The sequence below is a fragment of the Pygocentrus nattereri genome, chromosome 1 (genome assembly GCF_015220715.1).
Source record: "Pygocentrus nattereri isolate fPygNat1 chromosome 1, fPygNat1.pri, whole genome shotgun sequence".
Classification (NCBI taxonomy): domain Eukaryota; kingdom Metazoa; phylum Chordata; class Actinopteri; order Characiformes; family Serrasalmidae; genus Pygocentrus; species Pygocentrus nattereri.
In genome coordinates, this window is record NC_051211.1 from 7,592,162 (window position 1) to 7,614,466 (window position 22,305).

The window sequence follows — 22,305 nt, forward strand, 5'->3', positions numbered from 1 at the left end:
TAGCTTTAATAGTCACAGTTTGAGATTGATTATAGGGAACAGAAATGGTTCCTAATCATTATTGTAGGGTGTTTGTATTGAAAGTAAACATAGACTTTGTGGGTTTCGTCGTGCTGCAACATTGGCCATATTCTACAACATATTGTGGGATCAGTCCACGTAGAAGTTGCATAAGAAAACCTAAAGACATTTCCTCGTCCACTGGGGTACATCCATTACGCACTACTTGCTGCAGCGCATTGTGGGAGTTTGTGATGATCTAGCCATGTTGTTTGTATGATGTCACTAGGTATGGTAAACACATTACTTGTTAGCTACAGTAGCCTCATTGCTCCAGTTGCAAGACTTGAGTTTTAGATTACTTAACAACTCGGTGTATTTTGAGCCAAGTGCATGATGACTTAGGCATTACTTGTTTGCTGTATTAGCTCCTAGAGGTGGGTAACTCCAAAAAGCTAAAATCCACCCCAGGATTTTGTTCCAACTGCCTGAACATCTCTGCTGCTGGTTTGAGCTAATTTGAGAAGTTTTGTGGACCTGAACCACCCACTTCTGTTAAGGCCACCACACACCGAATGCGCCGCACCACACTGTGCTGAATTGGAGCCTGATATATATATATATTATATAGGCCCAATCCCGTTTCTTATTTTTAGCCCTTCCCCTTGTTTTCGACTGTCAGTTTGCCTCGACTTATTTATTATCACCCACCCCAATTCTTTGGGGATATGAAGCTGAAGTCAGCTATTCGCCAGCTTCTTGTGCAATTTTTCCAGCTCCATCTTAAATGGAGCAGCAGTTACATTCTGGCGCTTCAGGCGTCAGAACTGCTGGACTGTTTAAGGTGGAACAGGAAATTTAGCTAGCTAGCTATCGAGCCATTAGCATAGTAGTAGTGATTTTTTAAATTCTTGTTATGAGGAAAAGGACCAAAATACACTGAAAAGACATTAAATCAAGATAATACAATGGTTATCAGAATTTTTAATGAACATTTCTGTGGGTTTCTTTGGTCAGCCATTTCGCCATTTTGTCCTTTTTTCTCATAACGATCCGTTTGGAGCGAGCCTTTGAAAAACCTCCCTTTGGAAGGCCATGTAGCCCTAACACTTCACCCTATCCCCTCTATCTCAACAACAATCGGGACACCCTACCACTAGGCGTGAACGCGCGAAACTTAGGGCTAAAGGCTAAGTGATAGAGGGGGATTTAGTGCCCTTTAGCCTCATAACTAAAGGGCGAAGGGCAAACTGGACACCAAAGGTACCTTTATAGATTGACTACATTAGGATTTAGGGGAAATTAGATTTTTCACTAAACTATTATTTTAATTCAATTAGCTCTCATTATGTGGTGTTGCTCGTCCTCACCTGCAGTGCCGCACACTTGTCACCTCACAGAGAGAGAGAGAGAGAGAGAGAGAGAGAGGGAGAGAGAAAGAAGAGAGAGAGTGTGTGTGTTGTTTTCTCCACTTGCATTTCCTCGATGGTTCCTTCCTCCTGCCCTCATCCTGTTTTTCAGTCGGAAGAGGAGAACAAACACCTTTTTGTTTCTCACGTGCCGCAGCCGTGAGTTTCGTGGGCCTGCGCTTATTTTTAGCTCCCTCGTCTTATCTATCACCGTGTGGCCATTGATCGTGCCTCATTGGCTTCATATGAATGAGCCGCTGACGTAAAAGAGTGAGCTAGCTGCTTTTCATTTTTTCCCCCTGCCTTTTAGCAGGGGGCCTGATGGCCCTCCCTGATGCCTGCTATACGCTGTCTGTCAATAGTGTTTACGGCTTTCAGCATAATGACTGCTCACAAGGATGGGGGTGTGTGTATAGAAGCTTTTTTGTGTACATCTGTGAGTGTGTGTGTGTGTTAGAATTAGTATCAGGAACAGCTAATAAGGGCCCACCAATGCTTTGTGACATTGTCCTATTGCAAAGCAGTAATGTGCTAGGAAAACCAGCATGGACAAGCAAGACTGGTCACCAGCAAAACCAGCATATGTGTTTTGGATGCTGGTACACCGGCCAACCAGTAAGACTATACTGGGTAACCAGCTAAAACCAGCACCAGACCAGCATGGAATGCATGAACTTTGAACAAGCTTCCATGTTCTTTAGGAAGCTGTGCAGCAATGTGGATATAGCCATCATCGTCTTCATGCTGAATCATGAACCTAGTACTGAAAATCAAATCAAACTGTGGGCCGTCCATTCATAACAGCACAACACACACTAACCTGTCACCACAGTTTCAGTGTCACTGCAGGGCTGAGAATGATCCACCACCCAAATAATACCTGCTCTGTGGTGGTCCTGTGGGGGTCCTGACCATTGAAGAACAGGGTGAAAGGGGTTTCAAACAAACTTTAAGAAGCAATGAGAATTTCTAATTTTCAAAAAGTAGTTAATAGTTCTTGAGCTAGTTAGACTACCACACATTTGGCACCAGATTTCACCCTGAGCCGCCCAGCAATCAGATAGACTTGTTCACATCAACTGATCACACATTGTTTGATTAGCCCGCTGTAGATGCTCTGCAGGATGAATTTGTTAATAATTTGAATGAATTTGTTAATAATTTGAGAATCTGTTTGAGGCTGATTGAAGGACTAATTATGCAAACTTGGTATTGAACCATATAATAACTGCAAATAATACTGGGTTTCCACAAAGAAAGGTTTGGAAATGGTGAAAACGACATACATAAAATCACAACTTATGTTGATGTTATGTGTATTTGTGTCTGTCTTTTTTTGTGAATGTGTGACACATACAGGGTGCAGGTGTTTGTATTACAGCTGTGTGACTGTGTGTGTGTGCGTGTGTGTGTGCGTGTGTGTGTCAGAGGACACAGTCAATGTCCTGTGGACGTGGCTGAGACACGCAAGCAGGCAGGCAGGTGCATCCATGGCAACCTTCTGAGTGGAGAAGAAAGTAAACAGTCATTAAAGAAGCGAAGTGAGTGTGTGTATGAGTGTGTGTGTGTGTGTGTGTGTGTGTGTATACATATACTTGCCAATATGGAAATGAAATACATGTACAGTGCATTTATCAAATACATTTGAAGATGTATGAAAATTGCCCAAAAATGTATTTTTGCATTATGCATTTCAATGTTTAGCATTTGGAAAGAAACCATGTATTTGAACTATACTATGCAAAAGTCAGAGAACCTTAATTTATTTTACTTCCCATCAAAATTGGCCATTAGGTGCAAGTTGTTCATTTTCAGGAGATATTTCTGAGGAAATTTAACATAACATACTCCACATGTATAAGAACATAACAGTATAAGTTATGTATAAGATACAGTAAAAAGAGAATATGTGAAAAGAAACAAGAGAAAATGGAACTCCTAACAACCATGCAAGACCTGGTAGACACCAAAACTGTCCTCTTCAGATAAACAGTACTTAAAGCTTTCGTCTTTGAGAGAGAGGAGAAAAAACAAGCTCCTCTGTTGCTTCAGATCTGAAAAAATCCACAGGTGATTCTGTCCGTCCTTCCATTGTGAGAACACAACTAATGCTATGGGTCTGAAAGGATGCGTAGCTGTCAAGAAGTCCTCACTGAGAAAAGAAATCAGGCAAAACTGTGAAAAATGTGCAATAAAAGAAATAAGCTAGTGGTGTCAGTGGACTGACCCCCTTTTATGGATCATGAGAAGCAGAAAATGCAATGAACTTCTAAAAAACAAGTCTCGTGAAACGAATGGAAAAGTTAATGCACTGAACGCTGAAAAAGAGTATGCCAGTCAACAATTAAAGCCCAATAATCATAATGGTTACAGAGACAGACTGCTGAATGAAGGTATGTAAACAGGCCAATCACAACTGATTCCCATCTGAGCTGAAGTCTCACCTAGGTTTTGACCAGCTATAAAAATAAGGCACTCCTAGAGTTGTTTTGTTGACAATGGACCGTCCATTATGCTCTCAGCATCTAGTTCATACATGGGCGTAAGTCTCTGTTGTCTGCTTGGTGGAGGGGTGAAGATATTTAGTCCCCCTCCTGCTCACCAAAACCACGCCACTATGTTTCTGGAAATATTATTACACGGCATGGTGGCTCTCGGCTTCACGTATCCCCTCATGCTTCATGCTGTGGTGGTGATGACACCCATGACCACCCTTTGGTTGTGCCCCTGCGTAAAAAAAATAGAAAGAAAAGAAAAAGAAAAGCAGCGTCTGATCTGACCAGGGCCATCTAACTTTTGCATATGACTGTACATGTGGTACATTGCATATAACAATAATTATCTGTAGTGTCCTTCCCAAATAAAAGCCATGAATGGCATCAAATTCCACATGGAAAACACTATAATGTGCTACAGTATAACAGAGGAAGCACTGCGATGTGCAGCGATTACATGCTGTGTAGAGACTACATGAAACTGTGCAGGGAGATCACTAGATGGTCATGCAGGTGGTCATGCAGTCATCTGAGCAGTGTAATACAGGAAAGTGCGTGAGGAAAATGGTCACTGTCTCCAATCTTTTCTACCAAGTAGACCTTAAGAGAAATTGTTGTTTTGCGACACTGTTGCGATAATGATTCATCACGGTAAAGACATTTTCACGGTTTCTGAGTATGAATGTTAACAGCGCAGTTAGTTTCAGCACCGTTCCTAATACGTTTGAAGTTGACAGGAAGATCAAATGGCTCTAAATGTCTAATTCGAAACGTACGAGTCATAAAGCTCTAGGTTCAGGACAAACAGGAAATATTGACCATGAAAAGATGATATTTACCTCCATTCAGGGACACTAATCTTAGCCCTCCTGCTCTTTGGTGTCTTATGTTTCCATGGAAACTAGATTTATTTGGCTTTGAAAAAATGTTATTGGAAATCACATGTTCAGTGTTACGACGAGGACACGTAACTGTGGGACAAACGTATTTATAGAAAAAAACGTAGTTATTTGTGTTTGTTGAGATATTTATTGAACTTCTATGCGATGCAGTTTCAATGCAAATCATTTAATCTTGTAATGTGTTATTTGATTTTTGTGCCTCTGAAGATGAAAATCATGAGTGTGGGACAGGAACAAAACTACAACTGGTTGCTTAAAATGTGAAGAACAAGATAAAATAAGACAAATGACTCATTTTGTATTTGACAATGAATTATGACTGTGTTGTACTTTTAACATGCATCCAAAAAATCCACAGCTGGGATTATTTCAAACTGCAGGACAAATGCTAAACTGTGCAGTGTAATACATGGAACTGTGCAAGGACATAGAGTTGTATGCCAAAGTCTGAGCGCCCCAGGGGAATGACACATTTTGTTACATTTACATTGTATACATACATTTACATCGCTACTTATCCAGAGCGACTTACAGTTTGATCTTTTTACACAGGTAGGCCAAGGTGGTGTTAGGAGTCTTGCCCAAGGTGTATGGTGTATGGTGTTTTACCCAGGTGGGGATTGAACCCCAGTCTACAGCGTAGAAGGCAGAGGTGTTACCCACTACACTATCCAACCACTGTTGTTTTTTTTACACATTGTAATGCACAATTACTGTTTATTTATGGAGTGCATCATATGGGAAATAACAATAAACTGTAAAATGCAGGTCAGGGGTGTTCAAACTTTTGCTTATGACTTGACTGTATATAACTATACAGGAAAAAATGTAAATGTGCAGGAATATTCAAAACTGCAGGAAAGCAATGACATGTGCCGGAACAACATGTGCAGGGAATACATAAAACAGATTAATTGCATATATTGCAATATTACACTGTATTATTCAATAGTTTACTGCACACTGTATTAACTCACATGTGCTCTCTTACATTGTATTATTCTGCACATAGTACTACACCTTGCTACACTATATACTCACAATGTGGTGCTATTACTGCCATCTCCCTTGTTTCATGCTGCTGGTCACCTGTACTCGTGCTATTTCTATATTTATTGTTCCTTGTTGTCTACTGTACTAGCCTAGTATGGGCAATATTTACTTCCCTTATTGTACTTCTATTTCTATTTCTATTTTCATATGCAGGAGCATGCTGCATTATATTTTTGGATATGATAAGATAAGGTAATCCTTTATTAGTCGCACAACAGGGAACCTTCTAAGCCACTTATCCTTCTGGGTCGTGGGTTGAGCTGGTGCCAATCCCAGCAGATATTGGATGGAAGGCAGGATACACACTGGACAGGTCACCAGTAAACTAGTATAGTACGCTAAAAATAAGACACAAATATAAACTCTATCCTTCACCAAAATGAACAATATAAACAGTTATAAAAAAAATAGAAGCAAGAATGTTTACAATGTAAGGACATTTTACCTGCATTACACATAGAGTATTATACATGAGGCACTGATATGAATGAATATCCAGTATTCTGAACACATATGACAATGAATACATATGACTACGTTTCTGGAAATATTATGACATGGCATGGTGGCTCTCAGCTTCATGTGTCCTCTCATACCTCATGCTGGGGTGGTGCTGACACCCATGGCCACCCCTTGGTTACGCCTCTATAATGTGCAGTGATACATGAGACACATGGCCCCAGGCCTTAACAGCAAACACTGACTGACCATATCTCCCTATTTAGATTGTACATTGCAATATTACACTGTATTATTCAATAGTTTGCTGCACACCGTATTAACTCACATGTGGTCTCTTACATTGTATTTCTATTTATGTTTATATTTTTATATGCAGGGGCATGCTACATTATATTTTTGAATGCACCAGTATTCTGAATTCATATGACAATAAACTGATATTGAATCTTGAGGAACTACATAAAACTGCACGGGTAATTAGTGCACATGTGTTCTGAAGCCGCAAGACTGCAAAGTTTTTTGGTGTCAGGTTCATGATTGTACTGGGAGGATAGTAGACCATCAATTTCCTTTTTCCCTGCAATTATATATTTTAAGCAATCCCTCCCCAACCAAGACATCTCTCCTGGGATCATACTGCTTTGATGGTAGGAGTCTGGTGCAAGACTGGCAGTCAAACAGAGCTCTCACTCTAGAAGAGTGGCATTTCCTATTAGGCAGAGTGGCAACCTATGAAAGATTATCTGACAGACTAATTAACAAATCAGAACTATACGCAGAAAAATGGAATAAATGCCTGAGGCACATTAAAGGCCCTTAAGATCAGCTGAGAAAAAGAGCCAAGCAAAAATAGTAGAACTGCAGAATGTTGTAATCCCCTGTGTGTGTGGCATCTTTGACATACCGACTTTCTCCCACTGAGTGTTTATTTATTTCTTTTATTCATTTATTGAAAAGTATCAATTGTTTATAAACGATCATAATCAATATGCATATTCCTGGGTATAAAATATTAAATCATGTATTTAATTTGTTCATTTATTCACTACAATTTCTCCTACTGTTTATTTCCTTTTTCTTTTTCATCTGTCTTCCTGTTCACTTTTACGAAATGGTTCAATGGTTCTGAAGGGAATGGTTCTATTTAGAACGATAAGTTCTGTATAGAACCATTTGCATGTTTAAATGGTTCTTTGCCTGGTGAAATTGTTCTTCAGGTTGATGAAGAATGTGCTGTATATGGCTCTATATACAGCCTTTTTCAAAAATAGTTCCATGTAGCACCAATATGGGTTCTTCTACTTCTACTGACTTGACATCATAACAATAGCAGATCCCTTTTTGGTGCTATATAGAACCATCTGTACAGAACCATGCACAACACATTCTCAATCAGTCTGGAGAACCATTTCACCATGGAAAAAAAACGTTTAAGCATTACATGCTTCTATATAGAACTCATGGTTCTATGTAAAACCATTGTCTTTAGTAAACAACCCCTGAAGATGCATTTTTTTGGGTGTGCCCCATGTCCGGACCACCATGATGTCTGTATGTGTTCTTTTATGCCACTAAAATATCAACAAACTACTCTTTATTTTAAAAGACTATATGAGATAGACACTGGATCGCATGGCTAATAGATAAAACATTAAACTGTGCAAAGAAACGCTGAAAGGTGCAGAAAACACGCTCAGATGTGCATGTTAACCTTTGGCCCTGAGGTCTGGTGTCTAGCACTGCGCCGCTGTGCCGAGCGGGGGCGCCCTCACCTCACGCTGCCTCGCAGTCGCTTCTGACACTGTGCACAACATTTCGCACCGACTCCGAGCCCGAGCACTGCGCAGAGCTCAGACGGCGAAGGGAGTGCTTGTGGTGGGGGTTCAGAAAACCGGACAGCGGTGATGTCCAGCGCTCTGGATCCCGTCGTGTCGGACTTTTTGGTCGCGCTGGTCTATTTTTAGAAAAACCACCGAGTCACGTGACGCGCGGGGGGCGTGACGTCACTAATGTTGTTGTTGGTGGAGGAGCTGCAAATATGGAGGAAAGAGAGTTGTGACAGGAAAAAAAATTACACACTTTTCATACAATTAAAAATACAACAGTACTCGCCGGAGAGGTGAAGAAGGCGACGAGCGACTGGGAAAAAAGTGCGTGTGCCGGGGAGAGCCCGCGGAAGGACGGCAGTTAGAAGGTAATCTGAACACAATGTGTTTTTTGCTCACATAATGAGAGATTATTTTATTTTTTTTGCTCTCCCCTCTTTTTGGTCCACTCGTGATCTTTTCGGCTGATAGCCGCTGACAGGCAGTCAGGATAGGCGTGAGTTAACATGATAAATAATTCATTTATTACTTTTAATATCATTTTCATTACGTTCATGTTGGAAGTTCTCCTTTTTGCCCCTTTTTGCAGACATTTCAGTACGAGGCTGAAGTTGGCTCCTTCTGCGAATTTCCCCGTTCCACCTTAAATGGTGCAGCAGTTACGTTCTGGCGCTTCAAGTACCAGAATGCCACTGCCGCTCCATTTAAGGTGGAACGGGGAAATGAGTAGAAGAAGCCAACTTCAGCCTCGTTATTTCAATGACAGTTTGCGTCGTTCGCTCGACTTGAACAAAATTTCAAGTTCACGCTCTTCGGCTCCGAGAAGTAACAGTTCGAGCTGTCGACATCTTTCCGGGCACAGTAGTAGCTCGTTTTAGAGTTGTAAACCGCCCTGGGGTTTTATTTTACTCATTATTCGTCATGTAGAGGGTTGTTGTGCTCATGGGATGTGAAATATTTGCTTTCTGCTCGCTTTAGTAACGTTAGCTGAAGACGACGGTGCAGGCGAGCCGTGTTCCTCAGAGCTGGGTTAGCTAGGTTCGTGTTTTGTGTACCGTTACTGTACATTATGTCCTCATAACTGTCATTTTCTGCATAGCTAACTGTCATTTTCTGCATAGCGAGCCAACTGTCATTTTCTACATTATTGTCATTTCCATAGAGGCACATCCTGGCTTTCATCATTTGCATATTGTGAGGTTTTTATTTTTACGACTCTTTAAAAACGAAGTAAGCCAGCGTTAGTGCCATTTTTCACCAGGCTGTCATGTTGTCGACAGTAGAAGTATTCAGTCTGGCTGTTTGCTGCTGTGGTCAGTTTATTTAGATATCTGTTATCTCCTGTAGGCTCTTCTTCACTGTTTGTGTGGGGTAACTAGCTAGTTAGTGAGCTGCTGGACTGTCCCTTGTCGCTGGATGACAGCAGTCATGACTGACCTCAGCTCACCTGTGAGTCTCACAGTGCAAATCCATTCACATGGATCTCTTAAAGGAGATTCCCACCGATTTTTCAAATTTTCCGGTTAATTCAGTGGCTGAGATGTAAACGAAGTTATTCAGAGTGGGTTGATGTGAGATGATTCATTTGTAGAGAAACTTAGCGACTCAGATTTCCTTACAGTGGTGGTGAAGGGAACCAGGGGTCTTGAAGTCTACAGTGCAAATATGGCCATTTAATGTACTGTACAAAACCAGCAGTGAACCTAGATGTGTCTTTTCAGTTTTTATGTATCGTCAATGGTGGTAAAATAATGGTCAGTCTAAAAGTACGTTTTCTTTGGGGACTTCGCCTTGGAACACCCTCCAGGTGTTAAAATCTGTTTTAGTCCACAGAGTTGTCACAAAGCTATGGTAAAGCAGTGTCTCGGACATCAGGCCGTGTATTCATAACCATGTCACGTAACAACTTTCTGAGAGGGAGCTGTTCAGCTCCTTAGACATTGGGTTACTATCACCACCACCATGAATTTTTGAAAAATCAGTGGAGTTCCTCTTTAAGTAGTGCCTATACCGGTAATAATAATACTATATTACACTGTTATTACTGCATCAGCTACTATATTTAGCTTCAAACGGCACCCTTCACAATGGCACAGGAGTATAAGGCAATATCTCACCCTAACAAAGGATTGTAGCTGGTCTTTGGCAAAATTAGTTCATTTTGACGCATTTAAATAAATGATATAGTCATTATTGATGCAGGAAATCTGTTACTGAGGGCTAATATTTTGTGTAACGTCACTGTACATTCAGCCAATTTTATAAAGGTACGTTGTTGTTATATTTCGAAAGGTTAAATCTTAAAGGTCTAACCCAGTGACCCTGCACGTTTCACTTCTTCTCCTCTTTAGTGAACTGATGAAGCCTCAATGCCATCCAATCAAATCTTAATTTCTGTCTTAATTGAGCCATCAAATCATCTCACCTCTTCAGCAATCAGAGAGAGCATCTGGCTTGTCTCCAAGGTCAACGTTTGTGTCAATCTATCGCAATCCTGATTTCTGTAACGGCAGTCAGTTAACCCTTTTAACTGTAGAGGTCTTGTGTGTGGACCCACATTTCAGTTCCTCATTCTCACGACTACGTAGCCTACACATTACCTTCAAAGTAGTTACCCAATAATTTGTAGTAGTTGCTACATAATGACTCTTAAAGGACACGTAGCCTACATTTATTGTCATTTTCGACATTTGTGAGGGTCTATATACCAAAAACAGTTATTGTTTTTTCGTACATGACTGTTGGCCGACCCCCTTTTGGCCTTTAGAATTAAACAGGCTGTTTTTAGGACTGTGCCTTTAAGACTGGCTGCCCTGCATTGTGCCACATTTAAAAAGCAGTCCAGGCCGAATCACGTCTTTACTGTGAATAGGCGGAGCTAAACTGCTGAAGGTTAAATAGAGAAATATGTTGTTGAAATATGTTTCTGTGACATCACAAAAGAAATTAATTCCAAACAGGTTAATTTCTGTATTTGGAGCATTCAGACTGGGGAGTGAACGGTATGTTAACACATGAGTGTTTATGCTACATCAAACTCTTTTATTTAAAAAAAACAGGCTTTCTGATACACACTCACCGGCCACTTTATTAGGTACAGTTTATTAGGTGCTAGTAGGTTGGACCCCCTTTTGCCTTCAGAACTGCCTTAATTCTTCCTGGCAGACTTTCAACAAGGTGTTGGAAATGTTCCTCAGAGATTTTGGTTGGTTATTTGAGTTCCTGTTGCCTTTCTATCATCTCAAACCAGTCTGCCCGTTCTCCTCTGACCTCTCTCATCAACAAGGCATTTTCGTCCACGCAACTGACCGCTCACTGGATATTTCCTCTTTTCCGGACCGTTCTCTGTAAACCGTAGAGATGGTTGTGTGTGAAAATCCCAGCAGATCAGCAGTTTCTGAAATACTCAGACCAGCCCGTCTGGCACCAACAACCACACCACGTTCAAAGCCCCTTAAATCCCCTTTCTTCCCCGTTCTGATGCTCGGTCTGCACTTCAGCAAGTCGTCTTGACCACCTCTACATGCCTAAATGCATTGAGTTGTGGCCGTGTGATTGGCTGATTAGCTATTTGTGTTAACAAGCAACTGAACAGGTGAGTGTGTGAGCTCTTTAAGATGACTGAATAGGCCTGTCATTGTCAATTATAGTAATATTAGAAAACTCTGCTGATTATTTTGGATTTTTAATGGAGTAATCAGAGTTTTTAAAGTAAGGCCAAAGAGTAAAATGGACTTGGCACTGACATGGTTCTGAATGCTGACGTTGAAACCAGTGAGACAGGTGTTGGCTTGGGGTTGAGGTGGGGTCTCTGCAGCTGGATTTAGCAGAGTAAATTTGGTCAGGGGTGTGGTTGACTTAAAATGGCCCAACTCCGCAGTGGCGTCTGGGTTTGGTCTTATTCCTGAAGCTGATTTCTTACGTGCACAAAGAAGGAAGGAGATAAATCCAGTCTGGTCACGTTTATGTGTTTGTTTGTTTGTTTTCTCATTTCGCTGAAAGGAAATGACCAAAAAACAGAATGTCAGCACTGATTCCATTGCCATTGCATTGTTAGTCCAGGACATAGTGTTGGCTGGAAAACAGAGCTAGGATGTTCATTTGTACTGAATGTCTTGTTCCAGCATGTTCCCTCTAGTGCTGATGTTAGACCTGCCCCCCAACCCCCCCAAATCCTATTCAGGACCTTAGGAGACGAAGCAAAACTGGCCCCAGATCGGGTGTTTAAGAGCCACTTGGCACAGCGCCATCTGTCTTAGTCCTGTTTGCTAACTGCTCTATACCATTAGATGCTTCCTGGAAAGCCCCCTGATGCTTAAATGTGTTAACCTCAGCCATCTGTTGTAAAAGAAGGACCTTTGTCTGCATCTGTAAAAGTTCACAGATCAATAGCACCTTTCCTTTGTAAATGCATTTATTTTGGTAATGTTCTGTTTATTATAACATCATTACAGATGTGGTGGCAGATCCTCTCATATGTGCAGTGCTGTGCATAAGTCAGTGACCAATCAAGTCAATCAGTCTTAGAAGTTGGTTGTATTTTCTGCTTCTCAAAATTCGAGATCTCCCAAACACATTCAGCGATGTTGAAGTCTGGGACTCTGGAGCAGCCAGTCCATTATTCTGAGAACACCCGCAGCTTCTTTGTTTAATTAGCTAATTTTCTTCGTTTTTGCCTGTTGCCTTTTCTCAGTAATAAGTTGTTGTCTCACAGTGGAAGGATGGACAGAAACATCTGTGGATTTTTTCACATCTGAATTAAGAGTGAAGCGTGATTTTCTCCTCTTTTTCAAAGGTGAAAGCTTTAAGTAATGGTTATCTGATGGTCAAAGTATTGATGGTCTGCCAGGTCTTCCATGGTGGTTAGGAGTCACATTTTCTGTGTGTGGGTCTGTGGGACCCATTTTCAATGCTTACCTAAAGAAAAAAATGAAGTGATTTATTATCATTTCAACCTCGGGTTAGTTGGCTTTGGCTCATTTTCTGTGAAGAACATATAAAATAACACATTTTCAGGACGTCACAGTGTAAACACCCCCTACACATTTATATTACATGTGTGGTGTTGGGGTGAACCCTTGCTGTGTAACTTGCCTGCTGCTAATGTGTGTGTGTGTGTGTGTGTGTGTGTGTATGTATGTGTTTGTAACATGAACAGGCTGCTGACTGGCTACAGCTGCTAGACGAGAACCCTACACAGGCCACTTGCGATATTTTAAACATCTGGTGTTTTTACATATATTGTTATGGCTGGATTGATTTGAAAAACAATAATGTGGTGGGCTCACCAGACCACTGAGTAACAGTGGAAAACACGAACACCACACGAGGGTTAAAAAGTTCCATTTGGAAACTCCTGTTTTTTGTTTTAATTTCTTCTTCATGTTGTAAGTAGATGATGTGTTGTATCTTATTTCCTCAGAAATATGCCCCGAAAAATGAATAGCTAATATTTAGTGGCTGTTTTGACTGGAAACGAAATAATTCAGTTTAAGTCTCTGAGTACTGTAGGCCCCAGGTACCCTTCAGGATGAGCTTAGTACTGTTCTGTTCTGTTGGGAGATGCAGGAGAGGAGTGAATGAATAATTTCTGTGATTTCCCAAGAATGGGAATAAAATTCATCGCACCCCTTTGGGATAAGTACAAAACCACCTCAGACTTTGTGTTGCACTGTGTGCATTTTAGTCTTAAACATACAGGTGCTTTGCAAAACGAGCTTATATCACTTTGATGATTGTTAAACAAGTGGCTCTAAAGGAGCATCATGGGAGCGAAGGAGGGCAGAGAGCGCAACAGAAAGAGATAGAAAGAAAGGGGTCACGCAGGGCAAGGATTTCCCTGCGTAGCCTACTGTAAACCGCAGGGTGCACTTTGATTGTGTGGATGCGAGATAAGGAGGATCAGTTTGCTTTGCCATGACACAAACGCAGATTGACACAAGGGTGGAACTCGGCTGTACTCTTTTGGACAAGCTACAAGTAGCCCAGAGCTAACAGTTAAACGCTGAAATAAATCTTTTAGTATGTTACCACATTTTAAAAGGTGAGTCCGCAGTTTTAAATACTAAGATGGATAAATACACAACACACCTACTAAAACGTACAAAGGATATGTTTGCCATGCTCTTGTGTTGGTGTTAGTCGTAGGACAGCAATGGGACTGTTCATGCCAATAACCTTATTGACTGTAGTTTTAATGTAGTTTAAATTGCAAGGTCTGCTAGCCTTCATCAGAATATGAGCCTTGGGGTCATACTGACCTCAAACTCTTGGATTTTGTGGCTGGCTTCGTCTTGGTTTAAGGGAATGGACCTTGGTCGACTTTTTCTAGGAACCTAAGTCGCACGTGTTTGTAGTAAATGTGAAGTATTTGCAAGTTTATGGCTGCCAGTCACTTGGACCTGCTTTCCCTGAACTCGGTCCATTGTGTGTGCGTCATAAGAACTCGTCCAACCTCTTTTACTAGCTCGTCACACGCGCCTTTGTCTCCAAGATGACCTCTTTGAGTGCTTATGCCCGGTTTCTCACGAGCATTATCCTGCCAAGTTAATCTGCTCTGAATGTATTCTGTGCAGATTGAAAATCCTCTGTTGAAAATCTGAGACTTAATTTTGAGTCATGCTTTTTTTACAGCATGCTGTGTGGTGTTGCCTGCTGTTGTAGCATTGTTGTCTGGCTGCAGATTGTGGTTGCAGGCTTCAGACTGGGTTCCTTAGTTTGTTCAGAGAGAGGGAGATGGGTGAGAGAGGAATGAAGAATGCAGAAGAGTGGAGGAAAATTTGAGGTATTTTAGAGCATTACAGTTTGAAAAGCAGATGTTCCCTTGGCAGCATGGTATGCATGACCTCTGCCCTCTCATGCCCTGCTTCTCTGTTCATGCAGTGTCTCTACAGGCCTTTGAGAGAATGTAAACATACCCCATGAGGCAGGTTTTTAAAAGCTGTTTTTGTCTGTGATTATGTTTAGTGCTACCATTAGGTTGTAGCCAGGGGTTTGTTTAGGTATAATTTATGGGTAATATGTCTTGAAAAATGTCACCCACGGTTCCTTCACCCTACACCTTGGAATTCCTCATAGTGGTGAACCTTTGGCCCTTGGTTTTTGTTTCTTATAGTTGGGGATTTTTTACCATGTTTGTATGTTATCATACATTAATATTAGGTATTGTATTTTTCTTCACAGTTACCTGGATATCTGTTTGACAACCACTGTGGATGTTCAAATATCAAAAATAGCCTTTAGAATTGGGAAGTCTTTGTTCCTTAGAGTTTGTGAGGTGTTGGTCCTCTTTGGAAGACTTTGTTTCTCAGTATTTGGAGATTTTCGATCTTTAGAGTTTGGGAGTCATTGTTCCTCAGATTTTGTGAGTCTTTGTCTTTCAGTGCTTGTGAGGCAGTGGTGCTCAGTGTTTGGGAGACTAAAGCCCTCTGAGTTTGGGAGTCATTAGCCTTGGGTTTTTGGGAGAGTTTAGTCTTTACAGTTTGTGAGACTTTGACCATCGGTATTCCAGAGCCCTTTGTGTTTGTTCCTCTGAGTTTGGGAGTCTTTGTTAAGAAGGATTTGGTCCTCAGAGTTTAGTAATATTTGGCTGTGAGAGTTTGGGAGGCTTTAGTTGACAGAGTTTCAGGTTTTGTTCCTTAGAATTTAGGGGCTTTGTCACTGAGAGTTGAGGAGGTTTTGACATGGACACTTTAGTAGATTTTGGCTCCCAGAGTTTAGTAGGTTTTAGGCCTCAGAGGTTAAGAGGTTTTAGGCCTCAGAGCTTCAGAGGCTTTGGTCCTCAGACTGTCAGAGGTTTTTGCCCTTGTACATTAGATAGTTTTAGCTCAGAGAATTTAGGAGGCTTTGGTCTTCAGAGTAGGGGTCTTTATTTAAAATTCATTAATGAAAATTTCCTCAAGCAAAGGTCCGGAACATCATAATGTCTAACTTGCATAGCTCCAGCTCCCCATAGGACAGCATCCGGGTCCGGACTCAGACCGCGGTCCACCTATTAGTGACCGCTGCCTCAGCGTTTAGAAGGTTTTAGCCCTCAGAGTTTCTGAGGTTTTGTTCCTAAGAAGTTAGGAGGCTCTTACCCTCAGAGTTTAGAAGGCTCAGCCCTCAAAGTTTAAGAGGCTTTGGCCCTCAGAGTTTACAAGGATTTGGGTGTCAAGTTTAGGTGGTTTGGCTTAATGATCTTTGGCTTTCAGAGTTTAGAGACTTTGGCCCTTAGAGTTTAGGAGACTTTGGCTCCCAGACTATAGAAGGTTTTGGCCCTTTAGACTTTAGGAGGCTTTTGTCCTCGCAGTTCAAGGGGTCACCTAGTGTGTGGGGGGCTTTGGTGCTTGGATTTTGGTCTTGAGACTTATGAGGTTTGATTGCTTAGAGTTTGGGAATCGTCAGCTATGCGGAACTCTAGAGGCTAATATACGCAGGAAGAAGCCACTATGTGCATTGAGTGAAAGGAGGCTGCAGGTTGTGCTGAAAACAACAGAGAACTGCAACAAGTCCTTGAGCAGCGTATTGAACCTGGAATGCTTAGAACAGCAAGCGACTGAGTCATAAGTGGGCATGCAGGTCAAGCGGCTGAAGATCAGATATTCAGAACATAAATCAGTCACATAACTGCTCTGCTTTGTATTCAGTGTTTGAGGCTTAAGGCATAGTTAGTAGCATAACAACGACAAATTTGAGGAAAACGTGTGTGTTGATTAATGTGTGAGATTAATTTGTGGAGACATGAGCTCCAAATGCTGATATGGCTACAGTTCTCACACCACAGATAGAAAATGATAAAAGGTGTTTTTGTGATACTGTGATTGATTAATTGCCATTAACAGTCGTTTCCGTTTAATTTGTTAGGCTGTGTGGCCTAGTGTGATTTGTCAGAACACAAAGCATTCAATAGGAAATCTTTGAAGTGTGCAATGTACACAGCCACAGTGAGCATTCCTGTGGGTTGTCTGTGCCCTCATTTGACATGCAAGTTATTTTTAACTAGGCATACTTGATTATAATGCAGCGGGCATACTGCTAAATGCAGTCCATTAATTTGCGGCCTTCTGCGATTAACTACCCTAATCACAGAGGCCAGAGTCACGATTTGGATTACACTGTGATGGATTGTGCAGCCTTACCACGGATTACACTGTAATTATGAGGGATGTGAGTTCATATCAGACCTTTCTCTGTTTTCCTCCTGTCTAGACGTCTTGTGTTGTCTTACTTCATGTTCCAGTGTCTGTCACCTCTTACCCAGTCAGTTCAGACTGTTTCTGCAGGCTGTTTGGGGCGGATGCCGACGTATGAGCGGTCAGTTTGTTTTAACGGAGTGTCCTGAACTGATGCAGGTAGACTCACCACTGATATATATTTAATGGGTAATAATGTAATCTTTATGCAGTAAAAAGCAATATTTACACAGTTTCACATATGCACTCAATCAGCCAAGACATGATTGGTGCCAGCAGTTAATTTTTTTGATTTGCACTGGTACTACAAGACTAATGCTGCTAACAAGCCATAAAAGCTTAAACCTTATCTATTAGCATCCTTACAAACTGCATGACACGCTTGCCTCAAACTGAGGTGCTTGTTATTCTCAAATAGACTTGCTTATGTGGTTTCAGACACCTTGTGACATTCCGTTATCTATAAAAATAAGCACGAATGACAAAAATTCAGGCTTCAAGATGTTTTTAGCCATGCAGCATACTTTTGTGCAATTTCATAGCCTCATAGCACCACTGCTAAGTTAAACAAGCACACTTCATACCCCAGTTATCTTAGCTGTTCAACTATATTTGAGAAAAGGGGAGAATTGTGCAAGTTTGAGATTTTTTTTTTGCCAGCCCATTAATTTATGATTAAAGGGGAAATTTCAAAATTTGTGAATAGTTCAGATGACGTCAACAAAGTCATTCAGAGTGGTTTCAGTGTCAAAAAAACGGGTACTAGAATCAAGCAAACTCATCATTGTGATGTAAGAGGCCATTATGACTAGATTTAAGTAAGACTAAATTGATCTGATGGCATAATAATAATAATAATAATCTAAAATTAGCAAACAAATAGCTGAAAGGAATCTTCTTATAAACATTTTCTTAAGACCTCATTTGGTGCAAATCTCCTTGAAATGAGAGTGATTGTGCAAGTTTGAAGCCCAGGAAAACATGTAAATAATACAATATCTTTACTATCTTGATTCAGTACCATAGGGCTTAAAATTAGATACATTCTTGAGAATACTTTTCAAAATGAGGCAGGAATATATATACAAGAAAATAAACTGCTTTATTAACTCCAGGGATGGAAGATGTTGGTTTAAAAAAGGACAGAAACTAATGAAGCTACCATGTGGTGACACTGCAAAACATGTAGTCTTAACAAGCCAGAAAATCTTGAAAATGAATAGAAAACTGGTACTTCACTCCTTTTGTTGTACCTCCTCCTGAGGCAAGAGTGCTGCTGCTAAGTCTGGCCAAAACGCAGGATGATTAAATGTAAGATGTGATCTTAGATTAGATGTATTTACTCATAAGACAGATATTTTTTTCCTACAAATACGGCACATTGTCTCGTCCAGATTCCCGGCTGCCCCTTGTACCTGGCTCAAAGAGAAAACATGACCAAATTGGCTACAGAACATTTGACTTAGAAACTTCTTGACTGTTGTTGAATCAAATAATGCCATCCAGCTAGCATCAACAGTATAGGCAATACAGAGAGAGAGAGAAATGTATTCACTGTAAGCACTTGCAATTAAAATCTACCACCAACAAAAAAAAGAAGTGTATATTTTAAAAAGCGTGCAACGATAATGAGCTCAGCCCTGCGGTATAGCTCATATGACTGTGGCATTGCGGTTAGTGTCACAGCCCTACTAAATTTGTATGCATGCTATTAGTCACGCAGTCTAAGCCGCTTATCCTTCTGGGTTGCAGGGTAGACGTTCCTTCTCAGGGCAGACACACAGACGCATAAAATCACACACACATTCACACCTAGGGGCAATTTAGCATGTCCAGTTGGCGTGACCGCTTGTCTTTGAACTGTGGGAGGAAACCCACGGACATGTAAGATCCACACAGACAGGACCCCGGTCACCCAGCCAGGGAATCGAAGATGGAGCATTTCACATCAAACCACCCTGATTGGCTTAACCATTTAAAGATTTACCTATGTAGAAAATCAGTTGGATGCTTATTTAAGCTATTTCTGAACTAGATTTTCAGTAGAGCTTCATCACTGACAGCATAGTTTAGAGCGAGACAAGCTTTGTGTGCTGGCTCTTCTAGGAAGTCGTTTAGGATGCAGTGGTGTGCACTGGGTGTGACGGCGGTGCAGTGCGATGCAGGGCAGTGCAGGGGTTTGTGCCGCAGCAGACTCGTCTCCCAGCTGAGACTTTAGAGGACTGGCGGAGGACACTTTCCCCTGAGTGTGCTTGGGCTCTTGCCATACCTGCCGTACTCCAGGACATAATGAAGACACAGTATTCCATCTGCAGTGCTGCCACACACGGGGCTTTGGGCACCGGACTGTTTAAGCACACAGTACTAAGATGACTAATAATGAATGAAATGTATGATGCAGGGCCACAGCACTACACTGTTTAGGGTGTTCGTCCTCTGTCTGACAGATTCAACACACCAGGGTTAGCTAATTATGAAGCTTTCTCGAGTTAAATTAGAATTAGAGAAGATTTAAAGATTAAACAGGAACGGCAGTAGCTTATATTTGCTGCATAGGTTTGATCTCTGGTGATGCCACAGCCATCCATGGCTGGTAGTCCAGGAGAGCATAACTGACCTTACTCACTGTAGGTGGCTAGAATGGACCTCCCTCCTCCCTCATCGCTCAGCGTGATGCTAGATCACAGAATTGGCGTTTAGTTTTCTCTTGCACTGAGCTGTCCTGAGTTAGCAGCAGCTTGAGAAAATGCACTGGTGCTTTACATGACTTGGAGCAGGCATGTGCCAACCTTCACCCTCCCAGCTAGTTAGCATTGTGTGACTGGGGGAGATTGGGTGGAAAAAACAAAAACAAGTGTCACTCCAGTCAGAAACTCTTGTGCCTGGGCTGCTTCTGGCTAAAACTCAGCTGATTTCATGTGTCTTATTCATACATCATTGATGAAGCACTAATGCAAGTTACTTGTTACTCGCCATTTGGGAAAGCGTCTTTAAAGTTCTCAACAACAGTTGAAACAAGTAAATGTAGAGGCTCAGCTCAATAGTAGGCCAGGCACAAATAATTCAGATATTCAAGTATGCATTTGTTATGTTTGTATATTTCCTTTTATACACCAGTTAGTTCCAGCCATGCATGCTGATTGGTGGAGAAGTGTTCTAACCGCTCTGATGTTTTGCCATAACATCACAGGTTTTTCACAGACTGTACCACTCCACTAAGACGCCGTTGCTAAGCAACGAGTTTGACAGCTATAGGAGACGCTCAAGTCATTTGAACGTTTTTAACCTCTTACTTTGCGCACAAACAGAAAATGGATAGTTTTAAGATCGCATTTGACCGACAGCTGATTTGCACAGACCCTGAAGATGAGACGACACTAAATTCCCAAAATGTCATCACCGCTGAGCAGCTTTTCAGTCGGCAGCTGAGAGAGAAGAACAGCTAAACAACCTGGAATCAGCCAGAAATTAACCCAATACCATTCGCCAAACAAAATGGGTTGTAAGATGCTTTACACACTGGCTAAAGCAAAACAACATTAATATTGATCTAACACAAAAACACAACACTGAGCTAAACTTATTGCACTTATATGGCTCAGTATTTTAGTTTTAAAAATAAAGCACATTATTTGCAAAATACTCCATTCATTCGTGTTAACAAAGCGTTTGCAGGTAATTCTTCTTAAAGTGATAAAAGAAGGCAAGCAACCTTTTGCCAGGCAGTGTAATTAATATCTGCTATTGACTCAGTCAGTGGTTTAGAAGTTCAAACCAAATGGTCAGTTGCATGCCATCATTAGCACGAGAGCGTTCTCAGTCAGAGAAGCTTTATTTTTAGTTGAGCTTGCTTAGCGCTACTCCATGGTCAAGCTGAACAAGTCTCTCTCCATCACATCTCAGGAGACTGACGCAATGGACCGCTTCCTGGGTTGCCTAGCAACGGTCACCTGGTTCTTGAGGGACGGCCCTCCCTTTGTGCCGTGATCGCCTGGCCCACTTATTCCCCAGAGCCGCTCTGTCTCACCTCCCCGGCCTCCTGCCACGCAGAGTGAGGTCAGAGAGCAGCAGTGCTCCGAAGTGTTGTGCTATTTTAATCCCAGCTCGCACGTCATTAGGATAATGCACCCTCAGGCCCTCCAGCCATCACTCGGTAGCGGGTAAACGTTTTAAATAACCGCCTACAAGACATCCCATTATTCCTGGGACCGGCTTTCCACTGCTCAGCTGCTGAACGCCGCCTGCGTGATGCTCAGGGCTGCCGTGGTTATGTGAACAGTGTACAGGGATGTTGCGTGGTTCTTACATGGACAGCGTCACATATCCATTTCCATTAGGGCTGCACAATATTTTAATATTAATTGAATAGTTATAAACTGGATACCAAAACATCAACTGATGATAGCACACCTGCAGTGATGTACCACATCTAAAGCATACATCTGCAAGCGATAAGACAGATCGTTCATGTTCTCCCTGAGAAATTGTGGTCCATTGCGGTGTGAGGAAATCACACGTTTGTGCAAAATTGAAGGACGTGGTGGACGACGACAGCTTTTGAGAGCTACTAAGGTACCCTTATCTGTGGGTTTGATCTACATGGCAGGTCCTGGCATATTCATATCAACTAGGCCTAGACTAGGTATGAGTAATAAATAGAACTTTAGAAGCTCATCATTGTATTCCAGTTATTTTGTGATTTAAAAAATTTTTTTTGGTTATATTAAGATTAAGATTAAGTGACCCTTATTAGTCCCACAACGAGGAAATTTCACCTCCGCATTTAACCCATCCGTGAAGTGAAACACCACATACACACCAGTGAGCACACACACACTAGAGGGCAGTGAGCACACTTGCCCGGAGCAGTGGGCAGCCCTATCCACGGCGCCCGGGGAGAAGTTGGGGGTGAGGTGCCTTGCTCAAGGACACCTCAGTCATGTACTGTCAGCTCTGGGGATCAAACCGGCGACCTTCCGGTTACA

General features: G+C 41.7%; 1 protein-coding gene across 1 annotated transcript in view; it reads left to right on the top strand.

Moving 5' to 3' along the window:
- Positions 1–8,192: 8,192 nt before the first annotated feature.
- hdac5 (histone deacetylase 5) overlaps positions 8,193–22,305 on the top strand; it is a 144,493-nt gene continuing 130,380 nt past the window's right edge. Inside the window, exon 1 of the mRNA XM_017700558.2 lies at positions 8,193–8,515. The gene's annotated coding sequence lies outside the window, so the exon portion shown is untranslated. The remainder of the gene's footprint in view (positions 8,516–22,305) is intronic.